General features: G+C 32.8%; 1 protein-coding gene across 2 annotated transcripts in view; it reads right to left on the reverse strand.

Moving 5' to 3' along the window:
* LOC132703078 (transcription initiation factor TFIID subunit 1) overlaps positions 1-22,468 on the reverse strand; it is a 112,932-nt gene that overhangs the window by 88,125 nt on the left and 2,339 nt on the right. Inside the window, exon 1 of one of the 2 annotated variants that reach the window (XM_060672135.1) lies at positions 18,975-19,206. The exons of the other annotated variant lie outside the window; for it this stretch is intronic. The gene's annotated coding sequence lies outside the window, so the exon portion shown is untranslated. Of the gene's footprint in view, positions 1-18,974; positions 19,207-22,468 lie in introns of those variants that run through there. 2 annotated transcript variants of the gene reach the window in all.

Consider the following 22,468-nt stretch of genomic DNA (forward strand, 5'->3'; position numbering starts at 1 on the left):
ATGTTTAGGCATTGGGAAAAATAATTTATTAATTCAGCCACTATTACTTGCTAAAACCTGACTCCGAGACCATTTAATTTTTTTTGACTTTGAACAAAAGTACATTTACAGTATTTAAAAAACAGCATAATATAAAATATCAATAAATTTGAAGCCTTTAGCTTTTGTACTAGGGGAGGGTGGGGCAATGCGGCAAAGTCAAATTTTGTCATATTTTTTGTGGCTTTTAACCATCAAGCGATTTATTTTTGACTAACTTTAAATAAATTTACCCAATTTTTGTGCCCCAGGCTGGCCGTCATGCCCCACTCTCCCTTATTTATAATGTTATATAGAATATTTATTTAATAGGAATCAATAAAAAAAACGTTACTGATTGGTAACTATTTTTTTATAGATAAAAAAATTTGTTATTGGTATTTACGAGATTTTCGAAAATTCTAGCTTTAGGCAATCTAGAAAATAACAATTTTTATAAATTAATTATGATTAGGTTTTAATAATATGAAACAATTGTTTTTAGAATTTTTTAGCGGTTCATTTTAACCCTGATATTACGCTAAAAACACCACTTCTGAAAGAGGCATTTTGCTGCAAGTTATTAGCCCAACTAACGCAATTTTTTAGTATTGAGTTTACCGTACAAATTTGCGGAACGTACCCAAATGAAATTATATAGAATAATTTGTGACAATTTCAAAATAGCCATTAATATACGGTATCCAACGTGGAAACAGTAATTGAAAAATAAGGCGTATTGTCGCCATCTTGTTCATATAAGACCAAATTATAAAAAATTTGCCATCTGTAAAATAGATTGAAAAAACATATGCTATAAATATGGTATGAAAAGTTGTTATTTTAATTAGTATTATGCGACTGAGAACACAAGCAAAACTTTTTAACCAAAACGTTGGTCACAAAGGCGATGAAAAATGAATAAATTAATACATTAATGCCGAGATTTGCGCGTACGGATACCTAGTAACTTTACTCTGTTCTGTTGCAACAAATACGCCGGAAACCAATTGTATTCAGACGGGGTATCCGGTGTTTAAATATCACGCCATTGTTTGTTTTTCATTGTTGAGTTACGACAAAATCGCTTGTTCCTGTTACGGACGGACGTAAGATTATTGCTATTCGCATTGCCTGAAGGTATACACTCGTCGTCAAGGATTTATTGACACCATTAACGGTAGTATTATAGTATAAATTACTATGTTATAGTAGTAGGGATTTTTTTAAATGTCACATTTATATTAAGTTCATATGTCTTGTTTCTGATATATTGACTGTCAATGTTTGAAAAAAATCTTTTTCTACTACCGTCTGTAAAATACCTAATTATGCACCGATCTAGCGGGCGGGAAGTGTCACTTTACATCAGTTTCGTTTCCCACGAATCCGAGCCACCTCGGATATTTTCGGGATTTTACCGCACGGATTAGGGAGCAATCGGATGTTTTCGGAGATATTTCCCACGATTTGAATTTTGACGTTTGTCAATTCTGACGGTCATGTTAGTGAATGTATTCGTCTTGTTTTGCGAAAATGTACCCAAAAACTAACGGCCTTAGAAAAAGTGTAGTATGGAACACGTTCGGTAAACTTGTTAATTAAAAACTCGCTCCGCTCGTGTCAAATAGACTCGTGAGTCAAGTGTCGTTCACCGCACTTGTTGCATAATATACTATTTACGGACAACATTAATCAAAATGACATAAAATACAGATGAGTTTGTGATAAAAATGTAAACATTAACCTACTTTTACATGGTATTCGAGCTGAGGTTCAAAAATTATAGTGTTTCGAATATTCGTTAAGTACTATTAGAGCATTGAAGATAAGTTTAGTTTTACTAGACCTGTGTCAAAAAAACAAGATACAGAAAATAGTATATTATGCAACAAGTACGGTAAACGGTATTTGACTGACGAGGTTGACACGAGCGGAGCGAGTGTTTAATAAACGAGTGAGTTAAAAAGTTTACCAAATGTGTTCGCTGTCTGATGCTTTCTTTCCGTATAATTGTCTCCTTACATTACTTTAGTTTTGTTATTCATATTGAGACTCTATCTATGATGTCGGAAAACGAGCCCTGCCAAATGCCTTAGTCAGGTTGATGAGGCGCACAGACCCTTCGATTGATTTTTCTTTCACAGTGTTGGAGAGGTATTTAAATATAATTGACCGTTAAGCAATACATGGCTTCCAATAAATTTAATTTTCTACTCTTTGTGGCTGTATGCAAAATATCAAAATTGTCGTCAATAATGTATTTTTCTGTGTTTAAACGTGTAACATTGTTAGAAGCTAGACTATTGTTCTTAAACGCTCTTTTATGTTCGTTAATGCGTTGCTTGAAGGATCTACCTGTTTGTCCAATATAAATTTTAGGACAAGATCCGCATTTCAACCTGTAGACACCTGATTATTGAGATTTTGGACATTTCGTTTTATTCTTTTTAAAAAAATTTCTATCGCGTTGTTAGTTCTGAAAGCTACTTTTAAAGCACATTTTGACAAATGTTTTGAAACTTTTTCACTGGGTTCTCCTATGTATGTAATTGTTTTAAATTTTTCGTGTTCTGTATTAGGTTTCGGATAAATAGATTTTACTGTTGTCTGGATTTGTTTTTTATTTATAACTTTATCTATAATGGACAGATTGTAGCCGTTGTTGAGTACAATTTGTTTAATGATATTAAGTTCTTTGTTGTAATTTTCTGTGGAGAGTGCCGTATTAAGAAGTCTGTGTATAAAAGAGTGAAATGCAACCATTTTGTGTGTATAAGGGTGATTTGAGCTGCTATGTATGACTGTGTCCGCATGTGAAGGTTTATGATCTAATTTGTTTTGCGTTATCGTTCCGTTTGCATTTTTTTTCACATTTTATTTTTAGTTTTTTTGTTCATAAACTGCTTTTTTGCAAACTACTACTATAAGACACTAATAGTATATTAAATTCGATCGAAGTCCATTTCTCATGTATTTCATGCGTGGTTCTTTAATTAAAACATTCAAGAATGCGAAGTCGGGATTAAACGCGCATCCATCTTCTGGAAAAATGCGTTTACTCGCTTTAAACGGATTTCCAAGCTCATTAATTTGCCAAGACCACACATATGACACGCATCGCGATATCAGTGGTACACTGAAAGTAATTTATTCAACTGTCCAGATCAAGATAGCGGGCCGTTTTAAAACCGCACTCTTCGATGTTTTGTTCGTCTCTTCTGATGTATTTTAATCGGCTTCGTTTGTAGCCGCTACGATCGTTTCATGCACGGTCGAAAATTCGTGGGTACAATAAATGATTTTTTTGATTGGAAACGTTCAGCGGAGACAAAGTTTTAATTTCGCAATCGTTGCATTATTCAACGAACCCTCGCCCGTTTTAGAAATGCAGCTTGAAGTTTAGCGGTGGAACGTTGATACTCTTCACTTATACTTGAACCAAAGATATAGTACTTTTAGAACTGTTTATTACTCCAAAACCGCAGCCCCTTATAGAACACCCTGCCGAGCAGACCTTTACAAGTAACCATTCCAGGATCGTCCTAGGAATTTATCTACCCACACTAACAAGCGTGATATAAGTATGTTTTCAATTTTCTTCGAAAAGCAATTCTTGAAACATGTACATGAAAAAAATTGTACAGAATAACAATTTATTACGTTATATTTCATTACATTTCACCATATCATCATCGTTATTAATATACAAAATATTAAATATAATAAAATATCAGTCACTTAATAAAATCGTCACCTAGTTCAATGATCAACTCCGCCGCTAATCGTTCTCGATAAATGTTTTCTTCTTTTCTTTTCAGTGTTATTCTTATATGCTCTTTCAGCTCAGACCAAATCATCTCACTCGGGTTAAATATACAATGATAGGGCGGTAATCTCAATATTTTATGTCCGTCTTGTTGTGCTATCGAATCGATTTTGTAGTCTTTAATAAAATGTTTTGTTTTTAATAATTCCAAAAGTTGTTTTTTCGTGTAGCTCTCTCCAAAATATAAATCTTTTTCGTATAGAAATTCTTTAATTTCTTCTTTATTTGAAGAAGTCCTCAAATATTTCCGCGGTCCTGTTTTCATGGTAATCCACACTTGAATGTTTGACGTTTTTGGCAAACAAAAATAAGGCATCTTCCACCACACCATTTTTGGACCCAGCTAGTACACACTTGTTGCTGTTAACACGTCATCCTTTTTTACTGTGTCGTGAAAGTCGAACCACGTTTAGTCTAAATAACCTATTGGCCTATTTTGCTTTCGTTTTTTTTTTATTTGCTGAGGTAGTTCGTCTTCTAAACTGTTATTAGGTTTGACTACCATATCCACTTCGTCGTCAAATTCTGCGTTGCTTTCCGTGTCTTCTTCTAACAGAGGAACATCTGCTTCATTCCACGGTCTCCACATTTTAAGGTGCTGAAGAACAGGAACCTTCAAAAAATATTTATGTGTATTCTTATGACGTACCTTTATCTACCGCGAATTTAATCTATAGCTTTTAAAAAAGTCTGTTGTTCTTTGCAAATCGAAGAACTATGCAGAAGACTTAAGAAACTTACCTGTAAGATAAACAGAGTACGCGTACTTACCCTTACCCTTTGAACTATCCAGTAAAAACAGCTTCGCAGTGTCAAAGCTCGAGGATCAGGTACATACTGGAAGGATCACAGTCAAATACTTCAGTAATATATACGAACATATTGAAATTTAGATTAAACTCTTAAGAACGATACGTATCACCTGATGTTAAAATAAACGCTTCTACTTTTTCGAAAACACCAAGCAGCATTAATGCTTAATCAAATTTAAAACAGTCCATTTACTTTTCAAATAAAAATTTCAAGTTTCCACAAATATTCGTCACGGTTCATCTCAGGCAAGACCACTTAATGCAGAATAAACATCAGTTGGGATGGGTTTTACCACGGTCCTGTGAAGGACTGCGGTTAAGGTACTGTAAAATACTTGAAACGTCAAAGCAATAAGTGCACTATATTTTTGGTCGTATTATAATAACAATTAAAGTGTAAAACAAGACCTTTTTTGGCTTGTAGTTGAAGCTATGTTTACTTAGCAAAAAAAAAATCATCTAAAAGTTGTGCGCCTTGAAAATACCTACAAAATTAGAAGTTATGGTTTGAGTGAAACTGTTAATAAACAAAAAAGTAATGCCAAAAAAAAACTAAATGGTTGTTTTTCCGCAATTTTTAATAACCTCCTGAGATCCAGCGTCCAGTTAAATGGACCATCTATTTTTAATTTATTATTAAGCTAAACGGTAATTTTATACTTTAAAATCCAATTGTATATTGAAATCGACGTATTAGTGCTGCCATCTATGCAAAAACTGGAGTAAGATAGACGATACCTTCAACATTCTATGAACAGCTGGCGAAGTAAATATGAGTGCCTTTGGTCAACTGACGTTTGACTATAAGTATTTATGTATTTCTGAGTTGGTGATAAAAATAAATAAAGAAAAACTTTTAACAAGTAGTAGGATGTCTAGCTGTCTAAGTAAACGATACCTAAAACAATGCCACGCAAATATCTAACTCATATGAAAATGTACTGCCCGATCATATTAACATTTTTTCCGCCAAAGGTCTCATTGAACTGTAAAATCGCTGGACCTTCGTAGAACTGTATTCAGTTATTAAAACTTTCTTAGATGGTTAGATGAGTGGGAAGCAAGCAAGCAAAATTAATGTGCCTTGACATTTGCATTCCTCTTTCTTTCCCAACTTGGTTACGTTTTTACTTAAGTACTGTAATTAAAGTTGAAATATAAAAGCATCATTTCCACAAGTAATAAAGAAAATCTCTGTTGTTTTTTCAATGGAACATAAACCGTTCGCATCGTTTTTTCTTCCATTCCTCATTACGTTTGTTGAACACGTTTTTCACCGAATGTTATGGCGACTTGCCGTATTCGAAATCTCGCCGCCGAAGATCTCTTCTGTGGTTTCATTGAGTCTTGTTCTAGGAAATCTTGTCAGTTACGTGGATTTGTCTTACTACCATTTTAGTACACGCCCATGTTCGGCATTGGTATATTGCTTGTTTTGTGCACATTTATTGGTGTTTATTTTCCAATATATCTGAACGGTGTGCTGGTCATTGTCGGGCTGCCTGCGGTTTTGCTAAAGCCGCCATAATTAACGAGTGGTATTCACATTAAACCAATGTAGGTATATGGCCGTCAGTACAATAACGGTTCTGTGACTATATGAAAATCGCACCCAAAATACCCTTTTTGTTTTATTTAATTTATCTAATAAGTAACATAATCGAAAGTATCCTTACACGTGGAGCAAAGTTCGACGTTCAATATTCAGAGTGGCCAGGCTGGGATTATATAGGTATGGTCTGTTGATAGATATAAGAAAGTGACCAATTGCTTTTGAATGGGATTATCCAAGGGTGGTCATTAACATACAATGCAACAAGATTATTACCTAAAGTTTCGGAATTTAAGTTCAGGCAAAATTGTGGTCCGTAATAGAAAATAATTTTATACCTACCTGTGTTTAATATTCTTTGTTTTGGTATACTACTTAGTTTAAGTTTATAAGTAATCATTCTTATTTCGTGTGTAATGCAACGTGTGCGAATAATGCAAAATAAGTGCGAGTCTAGTGTATCTCAGGACATGCTCCCGCCCACATGTAGAAAACACTATTTTATTGAGACTAAGGAAGTTATAAACAATGTTTATTTGACTCTCATTGGTGCCAGCAAGCAAGCATCTTTAGAAGAAACGGCCACATTGACGAAAATTCCAACATTAACTGTATGGAAAATTGTGAATAATCCCATTTCAGCGACGAAAAAAAGAAGCGATGCTGACATTTTCTCGAGTGTAGATGAAAGTGATCAAGATATAATACGGCGTAAAATTTACCAGTTATACGAGGAACAAAGCATTATATATCTAATTTAGGAGGCTTGAAAAAGATGAATCCGGTGTTAAATGTGGCAGAGCTACCTTATGGAAGTGTATTCAACACATGGGCTTTAGATTTTAAAAAATTGACAAAATCTTTTAGAATTCCGATATGGCGACTGGAATATCTAGAAAAAACTAGGATTTACAGAGAACAACAAAGGCCAATTATTTACTTGGATGAAACCTGGTTCGACACTTATGATACCCCGGAAAAAGTTTGGGTTGACTCAACTGATAAGTATAAAAAAAACGCGCCATCAGAAAGAGGTAAAAGAATAACTATTTTACATGCTAGCTCTAAAGATGGTTGGATTCCAAATGGACTTTCTATGTCTGCGAAAAATATTAAAGATTCTTCTCTAGATTACCATGAAGAAAACAAATTAATTCCAAACATTCCTCCTAAGAGCGTAATTGTAATGGACAATGCAAGTTATCACAGTAGACAGTTGACTAAACCCCTTCCTCAAAAGCAACAATCCAAAACTACATGTATAATAACGACATTTATTTTCACGAAGATTATACCAATAAGCAATTAATTGAGGTTCTACAAAGCTTGAACCTTCAAAAGGAATACGTCTGTGATAATTATGCAAAAAATCTAGGGCATACAGTTTTAAGGTTTCCACCTAACCACTGTATATTTAATCCCATTGAACATGTTTGGCACCAACTGAAATCTGCCATTCGTCATAACAATGTTTTCCCCGTGTTAACTCCAATGTACTCAAACTTATAGAAACCGAAGTCTTTAACATCCCTCCACAAAGTTGGGCCAATTCTGTTAAACATATAGAAAAAGCAGAACAATAATCGTATATCCATATTGCAAATAATATAGAACAAATAATAATTAGAACAGGCGATGATAGTGATACTGGTATATTATGTGAATAATTTTAAGTAATTTAAGTAGGTAATAAAAATAATTTGTAATTTTATTTTAGATTTAAACAAAAATACATAAATAAATAAATAAATGATGTTTTGTATCTTTCCTAATAAAACCTCAAATAATTAAATTCTAAGCAAAGTACGGACCTGTTCGGCCATAATTCATTCATTCATTCATTTTTCTTCGTATCAGTTAGTCACTTTCTTGTATCTATGAAGAGACTTTAACTTTTAAACCATCAAATATAAAGGGTCGGTTAAATGGGTTGTAAATTAAAATTCATAATGCCCTGGAACTACAATAATTAAATTATCAGGTACGGACGAACAAATATCATAGAAAAACCAAAATCTTTGCTTCTAATATTTCTTTCCTAGGACAGAATATTAAACAACAAACGCTATCATGTTTGTTTTGTCTACGAGCAGTGGTCCCAGTTTTAAATGTTAACATATCAACTAAAAATAGAATTTTTTTTAAATTTTGATTTGAAATCTGTACTTTTTATTGTATTGCCTAGTTACAGTTTAACCGATCCTATATCTTTAATATTTTTGAAAGTTACCCAAAAATTACCTTCTTTCATACTATTGTTTCGGTTTTTGTATGTTTTGAGTATATTTGAGTATAGTATAGTATTACATGTTAAAAATTGAACAACAACGATGTTGGTCCAAAAAATTTTCTGCACATTAATTATCTATATTTGCCATTTGGGCGTTCCATTCTAGGAGTGTCTGAATATTAGTAGCCCACATTTCAGGTTTTGTTAAATCATATTTCAATCAGAGGGGAAAAATGCAAATCATTTAAAATTATAAGTTATATTTTCATTTTTGTCGTTTCATATATTTTCATTATTTCATTAACAATTCTAAGAAGTATAGAAAGATACAGTACAAAGTAGGACTCTTTGGAACGCTACTGATAATCTCGAAGTCTAATAGTCTGCAAATAACTTTTAGAGTAATTTACTTGGCATAAAATTAGTCCCAAGACTTACCGTTACTGGCTCCCTGCATTTTGAATTTTGTCAAAAGCTAATTTCTTTAAAAAAATCCCCTGCACTTTTCATACGGAAAATTGTATAAATAAAACATTTTCAGAATGACACTGGCAACAAACGTTACAAAATTATTGTTGACGATTCATGAATCACTTAATCAGTCTATGATAAGCAAAACGTTCATTGTACGAAATGTATTATGGGTTTATTTCAATAGTTTGGGCTCTCCCTGGCCCACCGTGCGCCAGAGGTTTCAGCGAATTGTAAAATCGCCGATTCGGCTTAACTTTTTTGGCCGCAAATTAGAAATTTTCGTACTTTACCGGTCTTTATTTTCTACAGAATTCCGTTTGGAATTTTATTTAAGGCCATACTGGTGATATTCGATAAGAGCAGAGCAGATGGTTCGCCCGACGTTTACAAATTTATGTTAATTCGTTAAGGGAATTATACGATCGAACTAAATCTTGAGCGAATATTCATGCACCTTTTACAATCTAATCGTTACCTCATAAAACATCATAAACACTTCCTGAACATTTTATACCACGGCGACGTGGGATATGGACGCTTAATTGACGCATTAATCTCTATGGCATAAATATTTATAACAGCTTCTCAATTTTTTAAAACGTTTCCTCGACGCATCTAATTATCGGCAATAAAAATAAGCTTTTCTTTATCTAGAAGAATATGCATTGTATAATGGATAAAAAAAAGCCATCTTAATATAACGAAATAGAATATTCAAGGAGGGGCTATGAGAGCATGTTTGGGGAAAGACTTTTTTAACATGGGTTATAAAGTAAAGTGTATAAATACCTCAGAAGATTACATCTTACATCTTTGTTACCCTACCATATGTGATAATAAAAATAAATAGGTATTGATGGTGTTTAATAATAATTTACTGAAATTTCAACAGCTCATCAAATCATCCAAACATCTGCCCGTAAGTGCTTCGTTCCCGAGTTAGAGGATGAGTTGTTTTTTTATCGTAATTTTAATATTACTTGACATTTTTTTGCGTTAAATGTTTTGCTTGTGCTAGGGAGAATATTTTTGAAAGGAAAAAATGTTGTCTCTTCTCTTTAATAAGAATTATTAAAAAATGTATACATTTTTTGCCTCCAACGAGTTCTTTTCTTTTCTTCTAATTTCGAACGGTCTATGAACTAAAAACCAAACCACAATGTATTGGGTTATCAAAACAAAAACGGAATGTTTTTTATTCATTTTTATTCATTCATTTCATTGATTTTAGTTTTGTTTGGCAGAGAATTTGCATTTTGTAATATATACGTTTGCTTGCGATATTTTTCAAAATCAATTGAGTGAAGGGCATATATCCTTTGTTTGATTGTTGGTCGCTGCTATACTCAAAATTGTTGATACACTATTAATGAAGAAAATTCAATTTAGTTTTGACAACCCAGTATAAGCAAGACGTTGCAATGCAATTCGAGCATATTAAATAATTTGCGATATATTTGAATATTTTCAGTCAGTACAACAAAATGACTGTTACTGTTAATCATTTTTAATTTAAAAGAATTATGAGTTGTGTAAAAAACTTTCTCAAACAGCCACATTAAACAAGGAAATATAAAATAATGTTATTAGTAGACACATTTAATATTGAGACTACACTCCATGTTAAAATTGTTGAACAAATATCAAATCCAATATAATATATAATTTAAACTTTGCTAGTATTAATTAAAAACCATCCTGTACAGGGTTGTCAAAAAAGCGGAACGACGTTTAGTGGTGTTTGAAAGAGAAACTTTAACATTAGCTGAAATTTTTTCAAATCTTGCTGTATTTGTTGTTCGTTATTATATTCGCAATTCTTCACACATTAATAATGAAGAAAAATCAGATTCGTTTTTCGATAACAATACGTGAACAAAACAGTGCGATTCAATTCGCGCATAGAATTAAAAAGTTTCATTTAGAAGCAGAGTCTTTATTTATTATCCAATTGAAGAGATTTTTAAATATTTTCCTAATATAAGTTGTCGTGAATAAAAAATGTCTGTTACTAACAAAAAATCTTTAATATTAAGACTACATTCCCTGTTAAACTAGGCAAAGCGAAATAAGAACCACTTTTAGAAACACTTATTTTTATTATTTTGTGAGTAATTCTTGTGTATTTGTTGCCATTTACAACATAGGTGCACAAACAAATTTGTGTACAAAAAAATTGTTTTCAGATAAATTTCTTTTAATAGATAAAGACATTCATTTACCCATCGAAATTCGCTTTTTTTATTTTGTTTTTGTAATTATTCTTTAATTACTTCAAAAATAAAAAAAAGTTTAATGTTTTTAATTTAATTTTCCGACTAATATTTATGAATGAATTAATTTAAAAAAAAATCCTCAATAATTCTTTTCGCATTAGGTTGAAATCGACAAAAAAAACCTTACAACCACCGAAAAGGCGTCTAAAAAAATAATCATTAGTAATGAAATTGCCGTATAGCGAACCGGGACAGAGTAAATCTAGTTTAAAATAGGACAAAATACATATAAGGCTACGATCGAGTACAAGTAAATTTGTTTATTAAATTATATTACGGAAAATGACCACACAAAACCAGTTCTATTCCGATGCAATCGAGTTACAGTTCGAGTTACACCTCCTTGATGCCTCGTATCTTTAAATTCGAACCTAATTTAATTACTCATGCATACGCAATTAGTAAGCGACTTAATTTGAATATCCTAGAAACGAACGTACGACATTCTGCCATATAGGCGTCAAAAATTTAACGTTTGATGCGTTTACTTTAAACGTACCGCGGCGGCGAATGATAGTTATTCCGGGCGTTTAGTTTACCGTTGTAAATAAAATAACTACGAAAAGTAACAAACGTAGAAATTGCCCAAACGTCCCAGCTGCGCGCACGCACGGAAATACGTGGAATTTGAAGCTATTAACGAGCGAGTTGCTTGTTTTTAAAATAAATTTATTCGTCGGTTGTCCGTTTCTGTACGAATTAAAGTGGATGTTAAGCAGACCAAGCGGGTTACGAAAACATACTTCCCAAAAGCAACTTACTATTTCCGCTGTTTAGAATGAAGCCTTTCTGCTCAGTTTAGAAACATTTCCTCTTTTTCAAAACTTTCAAATGTCTTATCATTACAGTAGGTTGGCCGCTCTGTCTTGATTGAGGACAGTTTTTATCTTTTAACTACTTCAGTTCATTTTTGCATTTTTTGAATATTAATCAGTTTTATAACTAACACGATTGCGTAAAGTTCGGTGTATTTTTTCAGCGTATATTTCGAAAAAAAAAATTCAAATACCTAAGAACTTTTTACAACATGAAATTGAAAATGAATTGCAAAATAGTGACGACGAATTTTATATGGAAGTGCCTGAAAATGATTGATTGGATAGTGATAATATTAGTGACTCTAGTAGTGGTAGTGATATTATAGTTACTAAAGGATAGACAACCATACATTTACCATCAAGTTCAACCAGCAGTGAAGAAAACGAGAACATAACACAACCTAATAATTTTGGTCCATGGCAAGACGTCACATGCCACGATCAGGTACCAGACAGGATTTTATTTACTTCTGGGGATAAAATGGTAAATGGTAAAAATAGTGGAATAAACAAATAACTACGCTAGACATAAAATAACACAAAGGATGTTGTCAAAACGTCGGTAGATACTACAGTAGAAGCGTTTACCGTATTTATTTAGGTTGTCCTAAATATGGGTACGATAATCTTATCTATATTCCAAGAGTTTTGGTCACAACATTCTAACGCCCAAATACATTTTTTTAGTAGCATATTTGCAGGAGAACGTTTTTTACAAAAAATTTTTATTCTCCACTTGCATGAAAACCATCTCTCTTAAGGCTCGAACTCAGAGTCAGTCACTATTTAGATCATTTGGACAAGCAATTCAAAAATTATTTTGTTCCATCAACCACCTCTTCCATAATCGCAACAATATCTTCCGTTATGACCTTCACTGGTCGACCAGTTCTTGAATCATCGTCAAGGGACTCCTGCCCCATTCGAAAACGTTTTGCCCATTCTTTCACTACAGAATACGAAGGAGAATTTTGGCCATACACTCCATCCAGTCTTTTCTTTTTCTTTAATAATTTTCTTTTGTCAAAAACTTTATGACTGCTCTATGCTCAATTTGCGTTATTTGCGACATTTTTTCGGACACGTCTTGTCTAAAATACTGTCAATAAAAAACTATTTGACGCAAGACTTCAATTTTTTTTGCAGCCTGCTAAGATATATATTTAAAAGAAGACAAAATTTTATCGTGATACTGGAACTGCATCTATGTCGGGAAATTTTGGCGCTAACCTCATATATAGGAGTGCAAAGGGTTAAGTTCTTTTAATTAATCACATTAAAAATTAGTTATACTGTTATGCATGTGCACATTTTTCAAAAAAATTCGTTGCTCTAAATATCTTCCTTTCCTAATTAATATAAACGAATATCCAAGAAAAATTTTAATCTTCCCCAAAAGTGCATGCTTCATAAAAAACTGATACGACTCTTATAGAACGTCATTTCAAAGTTTTGAGCAGTGTATTATAGGCCACTACGTCGTTATCATGCACAACTTCATTGTTTCAAATATTGTCATGGTCAAATAAAAAAAATGTCGGTGTTGGTACAAATAGGTTAGAAAATAAAACGAAGCCTTATATGGCTCAAAATACGAGCAGAGAGTTAAAAGTAAGAATTGTCATCAAGTTAAAAAGATGGCTGGTCCTTATCAGCGGTAGCTCACTCACTGTCCAACAGAAACAAGCACGGCTTATTTTGGCCCTTAATTATCAAGAGCAAAAATAGCAGTTTTGGGATAGAGGAATATTTTTCGATGAAAATATATTTCAAAACGTGTAAAATCAAGGTGTACAGAAGAGACAACCAGCGTTTTAACTCTCAATTTGTCGATAGATACAGAGCTGTAGAACATTTCACTGTAAATGTAGGGGGATGGATTTCATCCAGAGGAATGCCAGCGGTATAGCGGATTGAGGGAGATTTGTCATAATGGTGCCCACAATGCCAACATTGAAACCCAACTAATAGTCCTGACATCAACAACCTAATCGAAAACATATGGGGGATAATGGTGAAAAGGCTGTATCGAAAAAATTTTAATCCTCAAAACAATGTATTCAGGAAGTATGGGAAGAGTTGTCGCTTTAAGAAAACTTAATAACTCCAACCATCTTATAAATTTGTTACAATTGTTGCATTTACCTAAACCTACTTATTTTTAAATTTTTTATTTAAAAGTTAGAAATTATCTTCTTATTTTTAAAATAAATTTTTTGCAAGACATCTTCACAAATTGGCTAAAGAGGATGTCTCTTATTGCTTACATTAATTTCATGTTCAAACAAACAGCAAAGAGTGATTAACGCAAGAGTTTTTAGTAATAAAGATATATTTAATAATACATTGCAATGCAGCAATGCAATAAATAGAAATAGAACTCTGAAAAATATAAGTATAAATTTTTATTAATTAAAATGTGTGCATAGATATGCCTGTAGATTCCATATTCGACGTTAAAACAAACTTTCTTTCGTCATGTTTGAATATGATATGACAGCACGTGTATATTGCTCAAATATATGATCTTGTTAGAGAGTACATGTGGCAAATGTTGAACGAATTTCACAAGAGTCTAAACTTAGATATAAGGTTTGCAAATTCATCTTCAATTATATTTCATACATTCTGCATTCAAAATCGGACTGCATATTGTTAAGATCGTATGTGATTGTTAGCTATAAAAAATTAAATTAAACTCAATAATTTTTACTCACTTCTTTTAAAAATTCGTCCTTATAAATACCTTTCTTCCCCATTCAATTTTTTTGCAGGTTTTAGGTAACTGAACCTATGGTCAAATGCTTTTAATTTAGGGTCCTAATTTTAAGAACAACAAAGGTTTCATTATTGTGATCTATGATGATCTATGATGATCAATTTTTGAATGATCATCCAAAAATCTCAATCTTTCCTCAAAAGCGAAAGATTTTTTAAAATGTACATGAACTTTAAACATACATACATAGGTTTTAAATATTTTAGCAATAGAAACCAACTTCTTTCAAGAATATGTTCAACTTAAATTTGTTTTTCCATTATTCCTTTACAAATATTACTTATGTACGAGTGAGTTTTGTGTTTTTGCTATGGAGGGAAATTTTTCAAGAATATTGTTTTAGATAAAATTTCAGAAAGAAAGAGAATTTTATTTTTTAATTAAACTTGTCATAATTATTAAATTTTTCGGAAAATAAAAATTGGTTAAATCTGAGCGCGAGGCCAGAAGCAGAATTGTGCACTATTCACGACTACTGGTTGAGAATTGCGAACACCGTCTGGCCAAATTAATTTATAATTATTGATAGAACATCGAAATTGCAGCACTGCTAAAAATCACGCAATTTTGCCGTTAGCGGGCCTGGCGATATCCAAAATCTCATCTCCATTATTTAATAGACCTCGATATTGGTGTTTCACAAAAAATTGAGTAACGGTAATTATGGGCCTCGCCTTCTGCGATGAATTATTTGTTTCGTTAATTGTCGGTTACATATCTGGAAGAAAATATAAGCAAAAATGCCTGCGAATTGGAGTTCTTTTATTCGATGTTAAGTAACACCTATATTAGCAATTAGTGATCGCCGGTGGTATTTTGTATTTATATCGCCGGTTCATCGCGTTTTGCGTTTTGCGCAAGATTTTCTGGCTCCATTCTTAGGTGTTATCAATATTAAGACATATTGTGTTTTTCCTTTATATACAGGATGTCTTTAAAAAGGACGCCCATCTAACTCAAGTTACCTCATTCCAAAAGCGGTTGATTTTTTGACACTCATACATTGTCAAAGCTTAATTTGGTTTTGGTTTTTGTAATAACTTTTGCGAGGGGTCTATAAAAAGTTCGGAGAAATTTCTTCCCCAAATTTGTGACGATAAAATGTGACAACTTACCTCTCATTCCAAAAGATTTTGGTTTTTAAAAAATGGTTTCATAATAACTAACTTTTACGAGGGGTCTCCAAAGGGCGCGAAGAAAATGGTACCATTTCAAAAGTTAATGATTTTAAAGATACCTACCGAGTGGAAAAAATATATTGTGAGATTAGAATTCCTGTTCTGCAGCGTCTTTTATTAAATATAGTTTATGGAGAATTACTTATGGTAAAAACCTGTTACCTATGTAAACGAATATGAGCTACCTATGTAAAATATTTTTGGCCTTCCAGAACCTGCTACCCAGATGAAATATGATTACTTTAATTCGCTTCAATTCTAACATTTTGGTTTTTTGCTTATAACTCGAAAATCAGTAAAAATAGATATACTATAGTTTGGTACTTTTATAGACGGCACAATTATTGCTTATTTAAGTGCCAATATATAATATAGAATGTTCCACTAAAAATTCCCACAAAATCTTAATTTTTATATCTTGCCAGTTATTATGAACGCCCTGTACTCGATAAGTGAATTCTCCTACTATATCATGATAAAGCAGTTTAATAGAGAACCTCTACCAAAATTTCAAGTGTTTGGCTATATTCTTAGAAAGTATTTTTATCTCCGAAAATTTACTCATATTACGTAAGTAACCAATATTTCAGGTTTTTACCGTAACTCATTCTCCATAAACGTCTAACAGGACACTCACGCCGTGAATAACCCTGTATAACAATAGAACGAATGTAGCAAAAATTTCAAAAGACATTATAAATGATCATAGTTCTTACCTTGTGGTAATTAAATAATGAATGAAAATGGAAATACAGTAGAAAATTTCTTACTTTAAGTGCCAGTTGTTGAGTGAGAAACACTTGAAGCGCAAGTTTGAAGGACAGGAACAACAATGGAGCAACACTTTTTACGTAACAAAGGAGAAAAAATACCATCAGGCGTATCTTTAGGATGGGCACATTAAATAATTTTTATGTTTTCGGGTAGCTAGGGAATTTATTATAACGTTTGTTTATATTAAAAGTTAAAGATCTTTTAAACTTTGTACTCTACACTCACTTGATAAGAGTTGGTATGGTCCGTTCATAGATATAAGAAAGTGATCAATTGCTTTTGAACGGGATTATCCAAGGGTCGTCATTAACATACAAGCAACAAGATTATTACCTTAAGTTTCGGAATTTAAATTCAGGTAAAATTGTGGTCCGTAATAGAAAATAATTTTATACCTACCTGTGTTTAATATTCTTTGGTTTGGTATACTACTTAGTTTAAGTTTATTAGTAATCATTTTGATTTCATGTGTAATACAGCGTGTGTTGAATCCTGTGCGAATTATGCAAAATATGTGCGAGTCTAGCCTATCTCAGGAGATGCTCCCGCCCAAATGTAGAAAACAATGTTTATTTGACTCTCATTGAAGGTGGTGCCAGCAAGCAAGCATCTTTAGAAGAAACGGCCACATTGACGAGAATTCCAACATCAACTGTATGGAAAATTTTGAATAATCCCATCTTAGCGAGGAAACAAAGAACCGATGCTAACATTTTCTCGAATGTAGATGAAAGTGATCAAGATATAATACGGCGTAAAATTTGATATCTAAATTAGGAGGTTTGAAAAACATGAAACCGGTGTTAAATGTGGCACCTTATGGAAATATATTCACACATGGGTTTAAATGTTAAAAAATTGACAAAAGGCAAGTTTTAATGGAATCTTATAGAATTCGGAAATAGTGACTGGAATATCTAGAAAAAATTGGGATTTACAGAGAACAACAAAGGATGAAACCTGGTTCGACACTTATGATATTCCGGAAAAGGGTTGGCTTGACTCAACTGATAAGTGTAAAACAAACGCGCCGTCAAAAAGAGGTAAAAGAATAACTATTTTGCATTCTGACTCTATAGATTGTTGGATTCCAAATGGACTTTCTCTGCCTGCGAAAAATATTAAAGATTCTTCTCTGGATTACCATAAAAACACCGCTGAATTATTTGAAAGTTGATTCAAAAACAAACTCATGTGACACAAAAGCAACAATCCAAAACTACATGTATAATAACGACATTTATTTTCACGAAGATTATACCAAAAAGCAATTAATTGAGGTTCTACAAAGCTTGAACCTGCAAAAAGAATACGTCTGTGATAATTATGAATAAAATCTAGGGCATACAGTTTTAAGGCTTCCACCTTACCACTGTACATTTAATCCCACTGAACATGTTTGGCACCAACTGAAATCTGCCATTCGTGGTAACAATGTTTTTCCCCGTGTTTACTTCAATGTCCTCAAACTTATAAAAACCGAAGTTTTTAACATCGCTCCACACAGTTGGGCAAATTCTGTTAAACATATAGAAAAAGCACAACAATCGTATATCCATATTGCAAATAATATAGAACAAATAATAATTAGAACAGGCGATGATAGCGATAGCGATACTTATATATTATGTGAATAATTTTAAGTAATTTAAGTAGGTAATACTGTAATTTTATTTTAGATTTAAACATAACTACATAAATAAATAAATAAATAAATATTGCTTAGTATCTTTCCTAACAAAACCCTAAATAATTAAATTCTAAGCAAACTACGGACCTGTTCGGCCATATTTCATTCTTACAGGTTGCCCGGGTCTTTCCTTAATTCGTATCAGTTAGTTTTGGTTAGTTCTTATATCTGTGAACAGACTTTAGTTGAGAATTTATAAATTTGTGGAAATGCGTTACTTTGTTGTAATTCTTGTGGCAATTTAATGCGAGGGCTGCTAAAATCAACTTTTGTCGCGTATATCTTTTTTAGGTAATGTCGGAGAATAAGAATTTTTCTGAAAAGGCTAAAAAAATTCAGTATCAAAAATTGTAACTTTGGACATAATCTGCTCTCTGCAGCGTTTTTTCCGCACCCTTGTTAGTGGGATGTCTTTACTTTCATATATTTTTTTTCATTTCTGTTTGTTGACCTTTTATTTTTCTTACTCCACTCTATATTTTGACAATAAAAAAATGATAAATAAATCTCTTCCCGGACGAAAATAATATTAGAAATTACTTACCTCTAAAGTTCCCCGGGCGTACAATTTCATCAATATTACACTCACGCAATTTAACCCCGATCCAACAATCCCTTTATTTATCGCGTCACTAATCAACAACAACATCAAGAACAACAAACGAACGAGAAGGCACTGTTAATAATTAGCCGTTAAAGATCCGATCCAATGTTTTGTAAACAAATAATGGCACGTGACGCGGCAGCAGACGTGAGTTACAACTTTCCTTCCTTTACGGGCGGCACGAACGAGACTAACTTATAATGCTTTTAGGATGGTTCGCATCGCCGGGCCAAAGCTCCGTGTGCTTTCGTGTAACGAAGAGTAAGAGGGCTGTCAGCACCAACGACCTTTGCACCCATCAAAGAGATTTTCGACGGTCGTTCGCAAAACTTTTAACCCTTTGCACTCGTATATATGTCCTTTCGCAGTACACTGTAGTCGGGCTATTATTTTATCTACTTATCTGTCTATTCGGATTTTTTATATTGCTTTTTATTTACTTAAAAAAAATCGCTTTATAAAGCTATGGGATTTTTTAAAAAATATTTTATTATTATTGTCATAATCACTACCATTATTATTAAATAAATTCATACACAATATAAAAACCTACGTTCTGCAATGTTGTGGTGTATGGTAAAGTCTGTTCATAGATATAAGAAAGTGACTAACTGATACGAATTAAGGGAAGACCCGGGCAAGCTGTAAGAATGAAATATGGCCGAACTTTGCTTAGAATTTAATTATTTGGGTTTTTTTTAGGAAAGATACTAAACAATATTTATTTATTTATGCATGTATTTATGATTAAATCTAAAACAAAATTACAAATTACTTTTATTACCTACTTAAATTACTTAAAATTATTCACGTAATATATCAGTATCACTATCGCTATCATCGCCTGTTCTAATTATTATTTGTTCCATATTATTTGGATATACGATTGTTCTGCTTTTTCTATATGTTTAACAGAGTTTGCTCAACTTTGTGGAGGGATGTTAAAAACTTTGGTTTCTATAAGTTTGAGGACATTGGAGTTAACACGGGGAAAAACATTGTTACGACGAACGGCATATTTCAGTTGGTGCAAAACATGTTCAATGAGATTAAATATACACTGGTAAGGTATTAAAATTATATGCCCTAAATTTGTGCATAATTATCACAGACGTATTCCTTTTGTAGGTTCAAGCTTTGTAGAACCTCATTGCATTGTTCATTACAATGACGCTATTAGGAGGAATGTTTGGAACTAGTTTGTTTTTAAACCAACTTTCAAATAAATCAGCGGTGGTGTCTTCATGGTAATCCAGAGAAGAATCTTTAATATTTTTCGCAGACAGAAAAAGTCCATTAGCAATCCAACCATCTTTAGAGCCAGCATGCAAAATAGTTATTCTTTTACCTCTTTAAGATGGCACGTTTGTTTTACACTTATCAGTTGAGTCAACCCAACCCTTTTCCGGGATATCATAAGTGTCGAACCAGGTTTCATCCAAGTAAATAATTGGACTTTGTTGTTCTCTGTGAATCCTAATTTTTTCTAGATATTCCAGTCACCATTTCCGAATTCTAAAAAATTCCATTAAAACTTGCCTTTAGTCAATTTTTTAAAATCTAAAACCATGTGTTGAATACATTTCCATAAGGTATTTCTGCCACATTTAACACCGGTTTAATCTTTTTCAAGCCTCCAAATTAAGATATCTAATGTAGGCACGCTTTGTTCCTCGTATAAGTGGTAAATTTTATGCCGTATTATATCTTGATCACTTTCATCCACACTCGAGAAAATATCAACATCGATTCTTTTTTTCCTCGCTGAAATGGGATTATTGACAATTTTCCATACAGTTGATGTTGGAATTTTCGTCAATGTGGCCGTTTCTTCTAAAGATGCTTGCTTGCTGGCACCACGTTCAATGAGAGTCAAATAAGCATTGTTTATAAGTTCCGTAGTCTCAGTAGAATAGTGTTTTCTACATTTGGGCAGGAGATACACTAGACTCGCACATATTTTGCATAATTCGCACACAATTCAACACACGCTGTATTACACACGAAATAAGAATGATTACTAATAAACTTAAACTAAGTAGTATACCAAATCAAAGAATATTAAACACAGGTAGGTATAAAATTACTTTCTATTACGGACCACAATTTTACCTGAACTTAAATTCCGAAACTTTAGGTAATAATCTTGTTGCATTTTATGTTAATGACCACCCTTGGATAATCCCATTCAAAAGCAATTGGTCACTTTCTTGTATCTATGAACAGACCATACGTAGTTTCCCGCCTGCTGCCTTGTACTTTACGGTTAGAACATACCGCACAGTCTTTTTTCTTTACATCATTTTGGCGTAAACTATGTAATTTAACCATTTAGCAGCTTTTCTGTATTTACAGATCATGGTCTGCTAGAAATTTTGCCCGTTGTGAAATTTTATATAATAAATATGCCTTGATACTAAACATTTCGAGTCCCCAAAAATATAACTTTCGACATAACAGTCGGTGAGGTCGACACTTCCCATAAATTTATTGTAATTGGCTTATTTACATCTTGTAAGTTACCTGCACGTATTCATCTATTGATAGGTTGTGTTCCTGGAAATATGCCAATAACGTCAAATTACCTGATCTGAGTGCAAATGTGTTACCCTCCGCAAATATTGATTTTTTGATTTGAATGGTACCTGTCAAATGAATATTTAGTTTTAACAATTCTTTTGCAAGTGGCAAGCTCGTATAGTATCTATCGGTGTAAAAATGATATCTTCTTCATCCCGGTAAGTTAAACAACTAATTTTACCGTTAAATCCAACAACAGATTCATCTACCGATATGATGGAACAAAATGTTCTTAGAATCGCGTGTCCAAATAGTCTAAATAGCGACTAACTTTCTGAGTTCGAGCCCTAAGAGAGACGGTTTTCATGCAAGTGGAGCATCCAAATTTGCAAATATCGTTCTCCTCTAAATATGTATTTTGGCGTTAGAATGTTGTAACCAAAATTCTTGGAAATTACATAAGATTATCGTACATACATTTAGGACAACCCCAATAAATGCGGTAAACCCTTCTACTGTAGTATCTACCCACGTTTTGAAAACCTCTTCTGTGCTATTTTATGTCTAGCGTAGTTATTTGTTTGTTCCACTATTCTTATTATTAGCTCATCAGTAAAAAAGGGCGTGACAAAATAAATGGGTTTTGTACAAGTTTCAGGAATTTGTGATCCTTCCATTTTATCCTTTGAAGTAAATAGAATCTTGTCTGGTATCTGATCGTGGCATGCGACGTCTTACCATAGACCAAAATTACCTGTTTGTGATATATTTTCGTTTTCTTCACTACTGCTAGAACTTGATGGTAAAGGTACGGTTCTCTGTTTTTTTGTAGCTATAATATCACTACTATTACTAGAGTCATTAATATTATCACTATCCAATCTATCATTCTGAGGCGCGTCAATATAAAATTC

This window comes from Cylas formicarius, unplaced genomic scaffold (genome assembly GCF_029955315.1).
Source record: "Cylas formicarius isolate icCylForm1 unplaced genomic scaffold, icCylForm1.1 PGA_scaffold_6__28_contigs__length_40554024, whole genome shotgun sequence".
In the NCBI taxonomy this organism is placed as follows: Eukaryota; Metazoa; Arthropoda; class Insecta; order Coleoptera; family Brentidae; genus Cylas; species Cylas formicarius.